We start from the raw sequence: 19025 nt of genomic DNA on the forward strand, positions 1-19025 counted from the left end.
TTAAAAGCGTTCGAAACTTTCGAGCGTATCTTGTTTTCCGCGCTTTCATTGGATTCGAAAGGAGTTATATCCACATTGGAAAATCTGATTCATTGCACTACGCAGTCAGTAGAAACTATAGTTCATCGTATGGGACGAGATACCGAATGCGACGAGTGCACGTGATTATTTTTTTGTAATTTAAATTATTTCATTCACAATTAAATTACTTGTACAATCAACGGCACTTGTATAGTAAAGAAACTATCTTTGTAAACGATCACTTCTTGAAAAACTAGAATAAATATAGGATAATAGCGAATAATGAAATATTAATGAAATAAATTAGAAAAAATAATTTTCTTTTATCAGAATAAAGTTTATTCCGAATTGCTGTTTGAACTACTATTACTACTATTACTATTACTACTACTACTACCACCACCACCACCAATCGAATAATGTTGGGTTCTTTTAAAACAGATGAATCTAGCAACTTGAGGAAAATCAAACGATTTGAATTGAACCAAGTGGCTAAAAAAGAACATAGTGTAAATTTCGAACGTTCTTTTAAACCGTTTAAAAAGCCCTCCATAACTGAGTAAGAGTCGTTCCTGGAGCTGAAGGAAATAGACCCATACCTGCAGACCATTTAACTGATCACACAGACATTAATATAAACCTTAGTATCTCGTCCTTTTGAATAGACTATAGTGATCTTATTTTATATATAATTTCTCTTTCTTCGTCGATTCGAGGCTGACCGAATCCAAGTGTGGTACTTGCTTTTTAATGAGTTCTTAACGGCTACAATGTTTTAAACATTGAAGATATTGTTTAAAATTTTAGCGCAGGTTATAAGGTACATGATCTATATACAAAAAGATTTGCGACAAAAGAATTAAGCATTAACTGAACAGGATACGAACTTGCCCACGAAATAAATAACAATTTGGCAATTACATGCCTATACTAAATACTTGCATCACGAGTTCGTCCGTCAATCATGTTTATATTACCGAAGATATCAGATCTTTAAAATGTTAAAAACGTTAAATATCCATTATACTATTAACTGCCTGACTTGAAATCAATGTTTCAAGTACTATCGTACAAAAACTCATGAAGAAAGCAAATGTCACACACTTGGTATGTTTCTTTGTGAGATAGACTGTAAAATTTACCGAAATTGATTTTGGTTTATTTAAAGTTGATTAGATGATAATTAAGATTGACTGAGGTTTATTCAAGTTGGTTTATGTTTGATCGAGACTAGCTTAAATTGATCAAGATTGATGGAAACAAACTCAAACTGATCCAGATTGACAAAGGTAGACCGAGGAAAAGAGATGTTTGAGGTTGAATAAGATAAATAATTGTGGTTTGTCGAAGTTTGATCGAATATAACCAGCTTGTAAAATAGGCTGAGGACAATTAAGACCGATATTTACTATAAATAAATTTATTTCTTTCATTCACGGTGCAAGGTCGGCGCAACGTTGTTGCGTTTTTTAATTTTATTTACTATTATTCTAATATTATTAATTGTAATTTATTAATATTATTTTAATTTCATCGAACAACTGTCTAGTCTCCATTTTTGGAGAGCATTATCCATTCCCTATTGAAATACTGAACTACAAATAGTTTTCAAGAGACTTTCAAACTTTCTCAAAAATGATTCTCTGTGACAAACACGGAACATCTAAGAAATCGAAGAGAAACAAATTATTTCTTATAAGTAACACGTGTTCCAAGATGAGCTTCTCGGATCAACAATCTGATGTCTAACAGTATAGTTTCATATTGCGAATGAAACGACACTTTGATTACAGGTAATTCTCCATATTTCGGTCATACCTTCTAACGAGACAAATAAACGATGCTCGTTACTGCGAAAAGCATCTATCCTAATTTTATCGCAATCGCCGATTACATTTTAAGAATTTCGAATTCCGTGTAAAGATGATATGCGATCGAAAAGGAATCTGTCGAGTGAGACGATTTTCGTGTGCAAAATGCCAAAGATTCACGGTACAGGAAGTAAGTTTACCGTACTTTGGCTGTATCCGCACGCTTCAGTTCCCGCGCGCAACACGCGATACCATTGGTACGTTAGTTCGTTCGCGAAAGATTATTCGATCTTGGGAAATTACCGTAACCTGGACGTTGGAATCGTTCGAGTGTAGAAAAACGGAATCGCTCATGCTACTTGTTGCTGCACACGTTTGCTTGTGTTCGTGGAATAAATTTGGTACGCTTCCAGCGCATCCGTTCGGCGTAGAAATTATGCTTTGTACGAGAATTTTTAGGAATGAAAAGATATCGGTGTTTTTATTTACTTTTCAACGGTGATCGTTTCTTTTAATTGGAAACAAGTATGGAGATTGCATCGTTAATAGTTAATTTCATTGTATTTTAATACAAATGTAATTTCATTGTATCATTTATTAATATTATTATATTGGAATCGTTGCACGACTTTCGTTATAACATTTACAAATACAATAATATATGTATATCGTATATACAAGTTGTACAGGTAACATTGTAATAGATTGCTCAATAAGTTTTGTGATTTGATAAGAGTGAGTTTCATGTTACGTGTAATAAACACTTAAGTTTCCAAACGTAAGGGCCCCACTTTATTATTTAAATATAAATAATATTTACTTATATATATATTTTTTTTTAATACTTCAGTGTTCTGCCCTTTTTTCTGATATATTTCTGTGGATACTAATCACGAAACTACAATGTACTTATTGATCAATTTTAATCAACAGAAATTTCATTAGAAATTGTTGTATAGTTGAATTATTGTGTTATCAGTATTTAATTTTTTTTTTAGAAGCAGTGGAGAGTATTCCATATCATCTTCTTTATGTTTCTTAAGGCTTGCAGAATTGCAAAGGCTTCACTGTTAAAAACTGTCCCTTCCTTAAACTTTGAATATATGATGAATCCCATGGAATATAGATATTTCCATTGACAAAAGTTGTGCAATCATTGGCAAATAGGGAGTGTTTGTTTGTTTTATGTATGATTTTAGCGATATCGTTTATTGCAATTAAAAATGTGATCATACTTAAGGTAGACTCTTGAAGCACTCCATTTGGAATCATTGTTCTTTCTGAAAAGTAATCATTGACATGGACAAAGATTGCTCTACTTTTACATATGAATTGGAGCATATTTCAAGTTGCAAAATTTTATGTCTCCAAATTATTGTATACACCTTTTCAATGTTAAGGCCTATAGCAATTGAATGTTGTCTTTTAACGAATGCTTGGCACACACATATTTGAACCTAACAATGTAAGGCTGTCAACTGTGGATTAATGGTGTCTGAATCCATTCTGGTTTCTGTTTAGAAGGTTATTGGTCTCAAAGTGCCATCCTAATCTGTTGTATGAGATTTTTTCCAGTAATTTACACAGACAAGTGCTTTTGCTTTTGTCAAATTTTAGTTTAGAGATGTATTTATCTGGAAAGGCACCATTCAACCACATATAGTTATACATTTGTAAAACATACTCGAGACCTGCTCTTAGTAATTGAATAAAAATGTTTGAAATAATATAATCAGGTCCTTGGCTGGAGTTTCTAGTAGACTTTAACGCAGCGTGAAGTTCAGTCTCTAACATTTTATATAAAGATACGATTGCCTTGTGTTTTGAAGTTTCGACAACATGTTTATTTTTTACTTTCAGGAAGCTTGGTTAAAAATGTTCGACAACAGAACTTTTTATACTGTTTTTTGGTAATAAAGAAATACACTTGATCTATAAATTTTGACTTTTTAAATGCTATTCTTGCAAAAGCTCGTTTTCGCTTCAATCGTAATCGATTTAAAATTGCAGTTTTGTATTGCTTATATTTATTAAAAACTTTCTTTTCCTTTATCCCATCCTCACATTCCTGATTCCAACATGGTGTACCGTTATTATCTTTGTTGCTCGATGTTTTTGGAATGATGATGGTTTAGTGGCTGCGTGAATGATAAGTTACTCATTTTCGTAAAAACTTTCATTTATTTTATTGTAGTTTAGGTCATTGGGGTTTCTTAGGGATAAAATCTTTTACATAATTTTAAATTTCCATCTGAGTATAGTTATAATTTGAATTGGATTTACTTCTAACAGCTCTATAAATATAGGAAAATTATCACTTTTTTATAGCTCAGGAGAAGTTGAGAATTCGGTAATATTGAAAAGCGAGGAGCTGCAGAAGACCAAATCGATTGAGTTGTAGGAACCATTGGACATGTAAAATGGGTAAGTTTATATTTATTCAGCAGTATAATTTCCAAATTAAATATAATTTTTTCCCTCTGGTATCTGTGTATATTGATCCCCACAATATATTGTGGATGTTAAAGTCTCGCGTTAAAGGCTTAGGAAGTTATTGAATTAAATTGATTAATTCATCTTCTTAGAGATGACAATTATTAGGTATACAAATATTGCAACTACATATTTCTCTCTCTAAGTAAGTTAAATTGTGATTCGTACAGAAATTGTAACTCCGTTACTTGCGATTAGAGCATCTGTTCTGTTTTTTCGCATAACATTAAAATTTCTTAGTTTTAAAGTTTATTTCTTGCAAACATAATATATTCGAATGATGATCTTGGAATAGTTTCATAAGAAATTCAAACTGTTTTTAAACTGTTGATATTCCTCTAAAGAATTTTACTACACATTGAAGATTTCTTATAAAGTACAAAGTGTAAAAGATTCGTTTTCAGTGGATTTTCGTAATTGTTTTACAATCCTCGTTAGTTAATATGTTACACAAGGACCACTAAGATGTCTTTCTTAGAAAAATCTGCGATAGGTTGTAGCATATCGTCAATGTTTTTTTCCTTGATAGTTGTTAAAGATGATGATGTGTACGGATTGCTGTTTAAATTTGTTGACATACTATTTGATTCAACGGTAATTTCTGATCTCTACCGTCTGAATCGAAAAGATGGCGTGGATATGTCTATAATATTTGTTTCATCAATGTGTAAGTTTTTCCTAGTATTGCAAATACGTTTATGTTATCAGTTATAGAAGTGATTGGTACTTTTTTAATTTTTTGGTAAGCATTGGTTAGGTTGATTTAAATTCGGTATGCAGTTTTTTAACAATTTAAGGCGTTCGTGGAAGAGTAGCATTATCGTACGTAGTCTGATTGTGCTTGACTTGAATCGCATCTGAGATTTTATAATACATACATCTTCTAGATGTACATGATACCGGAAGTTAAGTATGTATCTTTTACCGTTGACTTTAAGTCCCGTGGCAGGAATGCGAAAAAAGTGGAAGGGGTATACCTATTCTCACGCACACATTCAATCCTAGTTTGCTATTCGTACGGAAGTTACAGACACATGTGGATTGATTGATGAAGAAAGTTGCGAGATAGAGAGAGATAATGAGAAACACGTAGCAGACAAATCCCCATTGGCGTAGATGCAACACATTACTATTATAAAATAGTTATATCTAATACAGGACAACAATTTTTGCTAGTTTTTTTACAATGTGCTAGGAAAGCATTGGTTATATACTCACCAGTAGAAGTAAGTAAAATTTTTTTCAAGAACAGAAATAATTTAATAAAAGTTTAATTTAGATGTAAATAAAATGTGGCACATAACTGTCACCTCGATTTTTCAAACATTTTCAATAGTTTGATAGAAAAATGTTTCAAACAAAAGTTTCTGGTCAGTCACAAATTTAAATATAATACAATTTTTCTTGGTAAACATTATAATAGCATTCATATACTTTTCTTTAAGGAAAAACTTAATTTTCGGATGTTTATTATTTAGCTCTTTGGCCTGTATTTCTTATACGCGGTAATAGCAATGTTAAGTTTTAATACCTTATGAACATTATTCTCTTGGCAAACATGGCTTAATACTTTTTTATGGAAAATGACTGGAGTTAAGTCGGATTATGCCATACAAAGTATTTGATTCCATTAAGGAAAATTAATTATATTTCAAAATCATCTTTATCGTTTTATCTGTAGAAAAACTGTTAATATTACATAATATTCTCTTTTGTATTAAATAACTCTTATGAGATGAAACAGACATTTTATGGATTAAATATAAACATAAACGAAACCTCAGTAGTCTCCAAGCTTTATATTTATATAATTTATATACATATTGAGATTGGGACAGAATTGAAATCTTTTCTTAGTACTATGTTTTTAGTACTTTTCTTAGTATATGCTTAGTGCCCTCTTAAAAAGGAAACAGTAGGTATCCTTTTAATGCCTAATTAATCGAACGTTTCATCAATTACCAAGTGTGATATAATAAGGTAAATATTTGAAACTAGTATTCGTTGAGATTTGGTGATAAGTGTTATCAAGTTTAGATCGATGTCGTTGATGTGGCTATATTTGTGTCTGTTGGTAAGATCATCGACGATTTCCTTGCTTATGAATAAATCTAATATTAACTGGTATAAAACTGGTCATTTTCGCTAATGCACGAACATTGTCTTTCAACTGGATTCCATTTTTGGCTTCGATAATGATCGTTTGTCTTTTTTTTCCTTTTTTTGGGAAAACAATCCCTTTGAAGGACTCTAGACTAACTTAAACTTTACAGCTGCCCATTTTAGACGTCATATCGGTGAAAAGATCACTGATTTAGTAAAAATAAACATCAAATTTATAAGTACACTATAACACAATCAAATTGAACCAACATGGTATAACGATATATCGCACAACTCTAGAAAACACTCATTGTCAGAGTCTGAACTTTACCGCTGTTCTGCCGAGGCTTAGAATATTTTTGAGAATATCGTTAACAAGATTTCAGCCATAATGAGAAATTTTATTATAGATGAACAATATAGATTTGTCCATAGGCAGTCAAGTGTGACTAATTCACTATTACTGTCAATACCATTTGTCATAGAAGATGGACTACCATGGCTACACCATGGTGATATAATATACATTTCGATAAGTCTTACAAGTTCGACAAATGAATCATTCAACCTTCTTATTAGGAAATTAAATGCTTTAGATTTTGAAGATAGTGTTATCGGTTTGCTGTCTAGTTATTTGTGTAATAAATCACTATAAAATAAATATAATAGCTTAATATTTATCAAATGTAATATCCGTCCTATCAAGAGTTCTAAAAGAATCTCACTTAGGTCCATTTTTATTTAATCTCTTTATTAACGTCTTTTACGATGTTTCTAACAGTAAATTTTAATTATCGTATAACACATCATTATCAATATTATATGTATCTCGTTATATTAGTATATAAATATCATTATATTCATTGTATCCATTATACGTTGTTGAACTCGTATAATTAAATCGTTGCATCGGTTTCGTTATACCATTTGTAAATATCGTTTTTATTAGTACATAATTTTCGTTATATTCCTTATATCGATGTAATTCTAATACCGTACGATACTTTTATTTCGTTGTATTGTCCGTTGTTATATTATTATACGAATAATATTACACGCAAGAGAACACAACGAGAGCAATCGTATACTTCTAATAAGAGAATTCTAGTCCTTCACATTGAACTTAGTATAGTGTATAAATATCCTCATACCGTTACATTCATTATATCAACGATTAGTTCTTATATCAAATTCGTTGTATCATGTATCGTTAATTATACCTATTTCTCCCGTAATGTTCCACAGTAACTAATGCAAATAAAAGTAGTTTTAATCAAATTCGCATTCATTTCTAGGTTAAGTTTATTTAGGTTAAGTGTCTCCCGTGAACGATAGGGTACCACTATACTTGAAAACGCTCCTTTGTACCGTAACCACATACTTATCTCTTCTTCTACGGATAATATTATACTTTGTTTAATTATTCGATTAGTGTCGTATATAACTCTGGCGCAGGAAAGAAGTACGATTATTCTTATTACTAAATGCAAGAAATTAAAATTGTAGAATCTTTCCCTTACATATCACCGGGTAGTATACTTTTTTAAAGAATCACGTCACCTCGATTGTTACGACTTTTACCTGGTAAAAGTACTTTCGACGACTTCACTTCCGCGAGGAAATGTGGTTTCCTCTTTAATCGCGCAAAAGTGCAGAATCCGTGACAACGTGATACGGTTGATCGCTCGAAAACCATGAACGTAACTATTCACGTAGATCGGGACATTGTAAATTAACCCAACGACCTTCGTCACGTTGAAAGGTAACGCATCGATCCGACGTCTGACTGCTTCTATACCAAACAATTAAATAACATTTTGTTAAAAGTAATCAGAATTAGAACACTAAAAATAAATAACACATCTATTAGTTTTTTGAACTAAGAAAATAAACATTAAGCAAGTTGATCTTTCACATTCCAAATACACCAAACACTATTAAATCATTCAGAAAGCAGTAGAAAATTAAAATACTTCGAACAAAAGCTACTATTTGCAGTTAAATTACACGCTATTAAATCTTTGAAAAAACAATAGAAAATTGTACATTATTCGTTAGCAAATACTTGGAACATAAAGCCACTATTTGCAAAGTTAAGTTACACGCTATTAAATCTTTGAAAAAACAATAGAAAATTGTACATTATTCGTTAGAAAATACTTGGAACAAAAAGCCACTATCTGCAAAGTTAAGTTACACGTTGTTAAATCTTTGAAAAAACAATAGAAAATTGTACATTATTCGTTAGAAAATACTTGGAACAAAAAGCCACCATTTGCAAAGTTAAGTTACACGCGTAACCTAGAAAAAAAATAGCGAAACAGTTGCCTTTTCAAGTATTATACGATTACATTTCCTGAAGAAAGAGAAAGAAGCAAACGATTGAGTTGGAAAAGATAACCTTCGAGGAAGTTAATCTTTCTAATCTTCGTTGTACATAAAATCGTGTACAATGACAACACCACGCACCCAAATTATACATTACAACTTGTCAAAAATCGTTTCTCGTTCTTCGAAAGGTACTCTGAAAACATAACGTGCCTTTAATACTATTATATACCTAACAACCTGATATATAATACCTATATATCCGAAGAAAAACACCCATTAATTCAATGAACATAATTTTTCCTCACATTACTGAAACGTGAAGAAAATGCCGAGATCGTGAACAAGGATAAAAGAAAAGAACAGTATATTCGGAGGTGAAACATAGCCTACCGACTCATTTAAAAGTACCGAAAAATATACCGAAATTCTGTCTGCAACAACCGCTTTCGCATCAGCTATGTTCGCATCTGCATCCACAAACGGATGTGCATATATTCTCCACGAAAGTGCAGCGTCTGATGTCTCGTTATAGTGGAAACGTGTTTGGTTATGAATTTCATAACTGTACTTTGACTCAGAGACGCAGAATTATTCCAATAATTTCTTTTTGTATTGACCCTTTCACTCCGATGTGCTCTGTGTGCCGAATACTTTTTTCTGTGCTGAATATGTATAAAAATATGCAGGCATAACTTTCGAGGATAAAAAACTTATCGAAATCATTTTTGTCTTTCAATAATAGATGTTTACTAGCAACACATTTTACCTCGTGTGTGTGTGTGTGTGTAACATTATTCACTATTTGTAAACAATTTCATAATAATATATTATTCTAGGAATCGTTTTAGTATTTTTCTGGATAAGAATACGTGTACATATTTAACACTTTTAATATAAGTGTGTTATTATTCTATTATGGCTTTTAACAGATTATTGAAACGTTTTATTTACTATTTTTTAAATATTTCGGTGAACTTTCATATTATTTGGACCGTCTTACGGTCGTTTGTTAGTTAAAACGTACATATGTAAGAATAAGTTACTAATTGTAAGTAGAAATATTTTGTTATTATTTTTTTTTCTTTCCCTGGTTTAAATAAGAAAAAAAAAAAGGAAAAAAGATATGCCTTCGATGTACAATATATGTATGTATGTATCTCTGATAGATATTTGTTAAACAGGAAAATATTCAAAAGAATACACGAACACGTGTAAATTATTATCTTACAGAATAAGAGTAGTTAAATTGTGCAAGGGATGACTTTTTATCAAAAATTAAGAAAAAATTTGTTATAATATTTTTTCGTTCTACGCTTCGTTTTTCAAGAAAATCAACGATCAAATAAATAATCTACGAACATTATTTCCAACACAATATTTTAACCGGACCTACTACCTTGCATAAAAGTAAATAACTTTCTCGATTTTTTAAACTATGAATATTATAGTCTTGTTAAAATAATTCCGGTAAATATTAAATTTGAGAGCCGGTTTAATTTAAATTTGTACGAGGAACAAACAAAAAGTGAACGAACAGTCTGTTACTGTCATTGAAACGTTGAAACAAAGAAAAGTGGTTTTGGTTTATTATTTTATGTGTCAGAAGAAAGTCGGCAGATGTAATCTAAACGAGTATTTGGAATTGAGTGGATGAATGTTCAGTTTGATGTATCCATCGCGGATGAAAAACATTTTTACGAATGCACGTGGAGATTTGAGTGCATTGTGCACTGTGGCAAGAGTGTGTTGCGAGTGTGTCACTTAAAGAATATGATATGATAGGGAATCGGGTAGTCATTGTGAAAGCGTTACATGAATCGTGTCGTAAGAGTTACATTGTAAAGTTTCGTTTCGTTTTCTCTTGTGGTTACGAAAATGACAAATCGCAACAAATATTTACCCAAAAAGAATTGGGAAAACGTTTGGACACTGTGATTGATTCGTGAGCAGATATGGATGATGAAATCGATGAAATAGACACGTTGACGATGCACTTTCTGGAATTGGCAATAACGACGACGACACTAATTTTTCTGAGAATTCAGGTAAGTACATATATTGCAAAATCTGTCGGAGTTTAATCCAATAAACCATTTCCACATACGTGTAGATTGCGAAGAAATATTTCGAACGTGAAACCGAGCCTGACCAGTTAGCTCATGACCATGAGCTCATCAATTAAAATTAATCATAGACTCACTTATTTTATAACGCCAGTAATGAAGGAAAAGATCACTAATCACACTAATATGAAGGCTTAGCGAGAAACAAAGGATTTAGAAACCAGTACTGCAATCGAACAGGATGCATTTCTCAAACTACTTGTAACAGCCAGAGTTGTACACTGCAGACGAGAAAATTTTAAGGAAATATTGATTATTAACAAATTTATTCGAAGAAATATTCCGTGACAGATTTATTGCAATATCTCGATATATAAGATTTGACGATAAAACTATCAGAGAATAGAAAATTTTTGGACAACTGTCACAAGAGAAATCTGGTATTCATTTACAGAGAATTGTTGGAAATCTTACATTTGGTTTTGATGAAACCATAATCGACAAACAATTGACAATTGGCATAAAGATTTGCTCATGTGACAACTCCATACTTATGCAATATGCAAATTTTTACTGACAAGTTTCCTGTTACAATCATAGGGGAAAAGAAAGAAAAACAAGGTGCAAGGGTTGTAAAGGATTTGGTCAAACCTCTGTTTGAAAATGGAATAGGAATAGGATTTAATCAACAATTTAACGCATCTTGGAACTGTTAGGATAAATAAAACCGATACACATAACGAATTAAAAGTATACAAAACTCGAGAAGAGTATTCTTCGATATATGTTTTCACAAAATCCATTTTTACGAATCGTATATTTCTATTTCTGATAAAGTTTATTCGAAGCTGATCATAGTTATGGATTGTAATGAAATAAAGGAGAGGTAGACACCGCCGATAAACTAATTAAAGAATAGTCATCTGATATAAGAATTGCTCGCTGGCAGTTCAGAATGTTTATGAACATATTAAATATTGCTAAATATTGCAGCTTTTATTATATCTAAAAAGAAAGAAAAATTTTCTATTATCTCTTGGGTAAAAACTAACTCAACGAAATATAAGACAACATCTAAGAGGCGCTAAAAGAATTCCACGTTTACAACATGCTTTGACATATCGTGGTACCGAATCTTTAACAAAAGAATAGTCGTTATCGAACGAAGAAGAGAAACGTGGTCGTTGCTGTTTACGTACCAGAAGTAAGGAAAAAAAAATCTAAAGTGAAATGTAGTACAGGTGCTGATTTTGTTTATAATGATCACAGAACGGATGGAAAGCGTATCGTGTGTTTACATTATGTGAATTATAGCAAGAGTGATGACTGAAATTTATGTCTATGTGGAAGAAGATATGAGATACGATTTACAGAAAAATTTGATTTCATTTTCTTCTTTTTTGTTATAGTGTTATATGAAGCTAGACTACTATTTTGTTATTAAATCTATATAATCAAACGAAAAAGAGAGTATTTTGTTACGAAACCAAAACTTGAATATAATATTAAAATGAAGACTGTTTTTATTAAATGCGTAGAAATAAATATTGTGGATTTAATTAAATGGTATAGTGTAACTTTATATAATATTAAAATACCAGAGAGCACATTTAAAGCACTATTTCAAAGAATTTTTAACAGAACGTTCTTACCGTTAGTGGTAAGTCATTTGTTGTTTACACTTCGAAAACAGACTCCGTACTGTAGAGTTTAAATGATAATTATTACACTGTATTCAAGTAGTTATGATTTTTCTGTCATATTTAGAATTATTCCTATCAGTGCGTATGTAGACGAAATAAAATTTAGTTTTCTAATGAAAGTAAAAATTTGTATATTTACAATTAAGTGTTAATGAAGTTACTCTTCGTGAGAATACTATCGATAATTTGATGAGATGTTAATTACACGTAGTTGAAAAGTTTCAAAAACGACTTGATCAGTGTATAATTATAAATATATCGAACGAAATTGTACGAAACTCATTTGCATCGTGTCAAACTGACCAATCTATTGATAATACTTTCCTAAAGGTATAACGAAATATAGAAAAACTTGAATTTTCCATTAAATGGAAATCTCATTTTTTTATTACGAGAAACTTATCGAATCAGTGAGAGTATCTAAACAGGAACGAAATTATTCTGTTTCTTAATAGCTAACATTTTGATTAGAAAATTATGTCAATGCCATAAATATTCTCTCTCTCTCTCTCTCTCTCTCTCTCTCTCTCTCTCCCTCTCTCTTTTCGTGGACGAATAATGCTGTTATCGCTTTAACTGGAACCTATCACAGCACTGTGTGATAAATGTTAAATGCGTAAAAGGAAGAAAAAAAAACCGAACTGATTCGTAGAATATTATGAAAGTGTTCACAAATTCCGAAGGATGTTGTGTACAAGGTTCGAAGTATTTGCAAGGCAAAAATGCTTAGAATTCAGAAGCAAGGTCAAACGGGATAAATGTTTACGTCAACTTTATTCATTATTTTTCTATGTCTAATTAATAGCAGTGATAATAACGTCTTTATAAAATCATAAAAGCAGAAAGTAAGTATATAGTAGGTTGTTCAATAAGTTTTATTTTTCGATCAAACTTGCTGAACAGTACTGTTCAATGTAGTACTGTAGTAAGTAAGTAGTAAGTTTTATCGAACGAGAAAACTTATCGAACAACTTAGAATAAAGTGATGTAAAACGTGTCACTCGACGCCATTGCTTTAAGCTTTAATCTCTAATGGCGCGGAGAGACGTGAGACGAAGAAAATGGGAATCGTTGCGAAAAGAAGATAAGAAAAAACTGATACGTCTAAAGAACGTTAGGTTAAGCCGAAAACTTGATGGACCGACAGACTGAAATTGGCAGAATAACCGAATGGTATAAAATTCAGAGTTAAATTGTTTTATGATGCGTAGATACGAAGGTGTGACGGAGTTAAGTCCTTTACACACTACTCATTCCTAAAGTTATGTCCACTAATTCCGATACATTATGCATGTTCTTCGAATTTCTATACCCAGGGAGATTAAATTATGCAGACAATGATTTAAAATTGTTTTTGAGGAACAAGGCTGGCTAAATTTAAACGTGTTCTGTTTTCATATACATACATAAACATATATCTTGCGAAGAATTCGCTTTTCGATACTCATACCACATACCTTAATAGGTCTATGCATACAGAATATCTAATACGTAGGATTAAAAATATCTAATGCGTTAATTAGAATACGATTCTAGAATATTTTATCCAATTAAAATGTATTAATAATTCATATTACTGTTCGATTAAAATATGCGATATGTAATGGATTGAGCAGTTATTTAGAAAAAGATTCAACTTTTGTAGAGACTTATTACAAGAGAAGAATTCTTTACTTTTCCTTTTAGTATTGCCTACTTTTGCAAAATGGTAGATTACAAATTTCAGTTGCTGTTTGCAAAATATTAGGTGAAACAATTTGAAAAAATTTAAAGATACAAGTGATTAAAGTTACATACCTGACAGTATAAGTATCAATTTTTGTTGTTTAATTCTATTTAAGTGTCCATAAAAGTGTTTCCTCTTAATCTGTTTCTATCGCAATAGCGATATGCTTTGTGCCAAATGGTAGTCATAGTACATTCATTGAAAGCATAAAAAAACTAGACACTATGAAAGCGTAACGAATGCCTGTTTGCTGTAGTCGTGTGTTTTATTTGTTATTTCTTCCGGAAAAGTAAATTGATTGACATTAAAAGATATTTCCGGAGGCGAAATTAATTTTGCAGTATACTAAGCATACTTGAATATGTTAATACAAAGAAACTTGTAAATAATTGAAGTATCGAATAATTATTTACTTAATTTATCGCGCAAGGATGAAAAATCCACAGAAATCCAGGTTATAAATAAAAATTTAATACGTTCTTATTCGATATGCAATAACAAGCAACAGAAAATTGATACGTATTCCTTACTCTAACTTTTGTTATACGTTACTTCAACTTTTAGGATCATCCTGTATTTATTGCATCGAAATAACTTATTTGAATAGTCACATTCAACGATTCATAATTCTATGAAAATTTATGCTAATTATTACATTCCGTATAACATTTCTATCATTCAATATTCTATGTATCAAGTAATTTTGAAATATAACGTGAAATTTATCGATAATAATCACCATAAAATGAATACATTAAAATTCAAAAATTAGGTAATCTTTAGTGTGAGATTCATGAGGCAAACAGTGTTTTTTTATATAAAAATTTTATTTCGAATATTTTAATCGTGTTCATTATGTTTTTCCTCGTGTTACTTACAATTGGTAAAACTTACGCAAGCGTTGCTTGAAACGAACATGAAAGAAATTTCGACTTACGAAGGAAAAAATAAAGAAATAGACGGATTATTTATATATATTACCGCTGTGAGAAATCAGATAGAACACGTGTAGAATATGTACTACTGTGAGAAACAAGGAAGCAAAATTATTCTGGTTACGTCTAACATGGAAGATCATCTATTTGGAAAATTATATTTTAATTTGTAGTAAGATTAACATAGCATAATTAACGCGTTAAACAATATTGTTTCAACCGTTCTTAAAGCGTTGTTTGTTTGACTCGGAATAAATTCATCACGAATAAAAATAACTGTAAATTTCTCGGGTTTATTTTAAAAGAAAATTTTCTCGGCTTCGATTGCAAACAAAAAACGAAAGCCGTAAAGGATTTTACGACGACTGAATATGAATCGTGACTGCTGGATAAACGTGCTGGAAAGAAATTTTGTACAGCAACGGGATCGACCTGCTCAGGAGTAAACGTGATATCTCGATGATCCTTTGAACTAGAAAGTAATCAAAGAGTTTCAGAGAGAAAAACCCAAGCGCACGAGGTGAACGGCGCATGCCACCCAGCTTTCAATTATTTGTAAAGAAAATGTCCAAGACTGAGAATGCTTCTTAATAAACCGATCACTCAATTTTTCTTACTCTCGAAATGTTGATAGAATTTCACAAAACATCGATATTGCTTCCAGTTAAGTCAATTAGATGAATAACTCCTAATGGAGTTTGATCTAGAAATTAAAATTTCTATTCAATTTTAGTAAGTTTAGAGTTAAATTAAGAGTAAGTTTAGAGTTAAATTAGAGTAAGTTAAGAAAAATAGTTTCTATTTAACTCAATGAAAATAGTATTCGAACTATTAGCGAACTCAAACAAAATAAACAAACTTTTGTCCACGAGACAAATGACACTTCACTAACTATACTAACACATATACAAACACTAAAGCAAAAACTAATGCCAGCTACTGAACATTTTAGTAGTTCCATTTGGTTAGATACTACAATATATTATTTGTCTTATATTTTTGCAATAAAAATGTAAAAAAAGTATAAAATATAAAAAAAGTTCACTAAATACACAAAATACAATATACAAAAGTCAGAAGAATTCAAAAACGTAACCTACATGTAGTTAAATGCGGTCATTCGTCAAAAGAATACAAGATCTTTATCTCAACTCTGTAGAGAGGAAGTCATTGCAAACAAAGGTGGATCGCAGATGGATAAGGCAATTTTTATTGCGGAATTTGAAATTGATAATGACAAACACAACACAGGAAATCATTAAGTTTTACTTCAACTACTTTTTGCTTATATCTATTATTGTTTTAGAGATTATTGTAAAATAGAGAAACATCTATCTACTCTTAAAGGATGTTATCACCTTGAAGAATCGTATTGTAACCGATAAGAACAATTTTCGATACTTTTTTCGAGAGAACCTGCAAAGATTTTAAAAAATCGGAATTTTTAAGTTACCGATATTCTTTTGTTAAAAAGATCATTTAAAATGATCTTTCTGAAGCAGAATTTCGAAAAAAAATCAGAAAAAGAATATTGATGAAATATTCATACACGTCGAAGATATTCCTTTCTAAATTCTAAATCCGTCAACAAATGTTCTTTGTTTAGATTTCTCACGAGTCTAAAATCATATTAATCGTAAAAAAAAACTACTGTGAAAAAACTACTGTATTCATTTAAATTGTGAATACAATACAAATAATTTATAATAGACGTGTTATTCGTGTTCCAAGAAAGTTCATATAGCTTCTTTAAATATTTTTAGCGAAAGTTTTGATATTGTATCACGTTATACGTAATTACAGTTTTAATTTGTTTTAGCATACCATATTGTTTATATATTTATTTATTCATATATTACTTAAAATATTTTATATATTTACGTTCTATTATTGCCTTTACACTCAAAATGTTAATTTAAAATAATTTCTTTCTCATCGAAAGAATTGTATAAAATTAATAAGTATTAAGTATTTAATTTTCTATTATTGTATATGTAACAAAAGGTAATGAAATTTTATAACGCATCGATAATAATATTCTGAATCTACGTCAACGTTTTAAGATCCAACGCTTTCTTTGCACCGTCTCACTTTTCATTTCTTTTCTTTGTCAGCACTCTTATCATTACGTGTAAGGAATGCCGCCAATTGTAACGCTACGTTAAAAAATGCGTTCGAAACGAGGCGTGCACTTCCCACTCTGTCCGAATTCCTTCCAAACATCATCGAGTCAGTCACGCACCGTATGTAGAGTCAGTAGCGATTACCAGTGCAATCGAGGAATTACTGACTCGGCCGATTTCCACCATTTACGAGCTAAAATTACTCCATTACGACGGACCGTTTCAGATTCATAGATCATCGGAAATGTTTCTTCTCGATGTGCAACAACGCGGTTGGAAAGAACGTTTTACTACAACTCGTAAATAATGATCGAAAATTCGTGCTCGACGTTATCTCCAAACGTTTCCCTGGCAGGAAAAGTTTTATTGCGAACATGCAATAATCTTGAAAATGGCACGCTTCGCTCAAACCAGAAGACTCATTTTTGCCGCAACTAAGCTATTCTTTTTCGCTTTTACGAATTTCCAGCGGCCCCTAACCCGAATTAATTCAAATGGCATGCTTCGTATGGCTGCCGTGACTAATTGTACAGGAAGTGTTAGCTGAAACACGGAGTACATACACGACACCGGAAATGCCGCCTTTTTACGTATCTGCGTGGTCTGTTGTCTTCAATCTTTGAAACGAATGGTATTTTCGTGGTAATTTTTTGATACATTAATCGGTGAAACGATATATTCTACTTTTATCTTCCCCGAATGAAAAGAAATCAATTTTATTCCGATCACTTCGAAAGATTAACAGAAGTAGGAAGACAATTTTCTTCCTTCCTTCTTCGATAGATTAATACCAGTCGATTAATTCAAAGTAATAACCTAATATTTTATTCTGCTTTTCTTTTCTTTTAATTATATGCGAGAGTAGACGGTGAACAGGAAATCAATCTTATTCCAATTACATTGAGAGATTAACATGGATAAAAACACAATTTGCTTTTGTTTTGTTTTTTTTTCTCTTTTTTGATAGATTGATGGGACTAGATTAGGTATTCTATTCTATTTTTATTTTCTTCGAATTACTTACACGCAGGAGTAGAAAGTGAGAAGGAAATCGATCTTATTCCGTTCACTTTAAAAGATTAGCACGAATAGAAACATAATTTCTTTTCACCTTTGTTCGATAGATTAGTGCATATAGATTAAGAAAAGGAAATTTCATACTGTTCGTTATTTTTTCTATCGGCTTGTATAAGCGGTAAATACGTAAACGATTTCGTCTTGTCTTTCTACAGAGAGAAAAAAAAATAGGAATCGACTGGAAAATTAATTTTGTTTCATCATTGTTGAAGAATAAACGTGACTAAACTGGGAGTAGGTATTCGAAACTGCTTAGAATGTGAACAAATCAGTTATCATTTTTAGCTACAGTCTTTGGCAAAGAAATTCCTTTGAAAATACTTATTTAACGTTACCGAAGTAAAAGTAAAATCGAAAACGATAAATAAACTTGCACAATAATATCTAGAAAAATATATCTACAACGGTTTAAGAGAAAGTTGCATACAAAATTTAATAGGAAGTATAAACAAATTTAAATAATAATTTGCTTAACTTTCTTCGCGTTCCTGTATCGTTGATTCGGTGTAACTAATTATGCAGGACGTATTCGGTTATCTCTAAAAATTCGTTAATTTTGAATTCAAGTATTTTTAAATTTCCTAATATTATTCCTTACCAATTTCTGCATTTATAAGTTATTTTCCATCGAGTAAAAAC

General features: G+C 31.1%; 1 protein-coding gene across 3 annotated transcripts in view; it reads left to right on the forward strand.

Annotated features, from left to right (window-relative positions):
• LOC143154949 (pancreatic triacylglycerol lipase) overlaps nucleotides 1-19025 on the forward strand; it is a 74813-nt gene that overhangs the window by 14622 nt on the left and 41166 nt on the right. The window contains exon 2 of one of the 3 annotated variants that reach the window (XM_076327073.1): nucleotides 4161-4256. The exons of the other annotated variants lie outside the window; for them this stretch is intronic. The gene's annotated coding sequence lies outside the window, so the exon portion shown is untranslated. The remainder of the gene's footprint in view (nucleotides 1-4160; nucleotides 4257-19025) is intronic. 3 annotated transcript variants of the gene reach the window in all.

This window comes from Ptiloglossa arizonensis, chromosome 2 (assembly GCF_051014685.1).
Source record: "Ptiloglossa arizonensis isolate GNS036 chromosome 2, iyPtiAriz1_principal, whole genome shotgun sequence".
In the NCBI taxonomy this organism is placed as follows: Eukaryota; Metazoa; Arthropoda; class Insecta; order Hymenoptera; family Colletidae; genus Ptiloglossa; species Ptiloglossa arizonensis.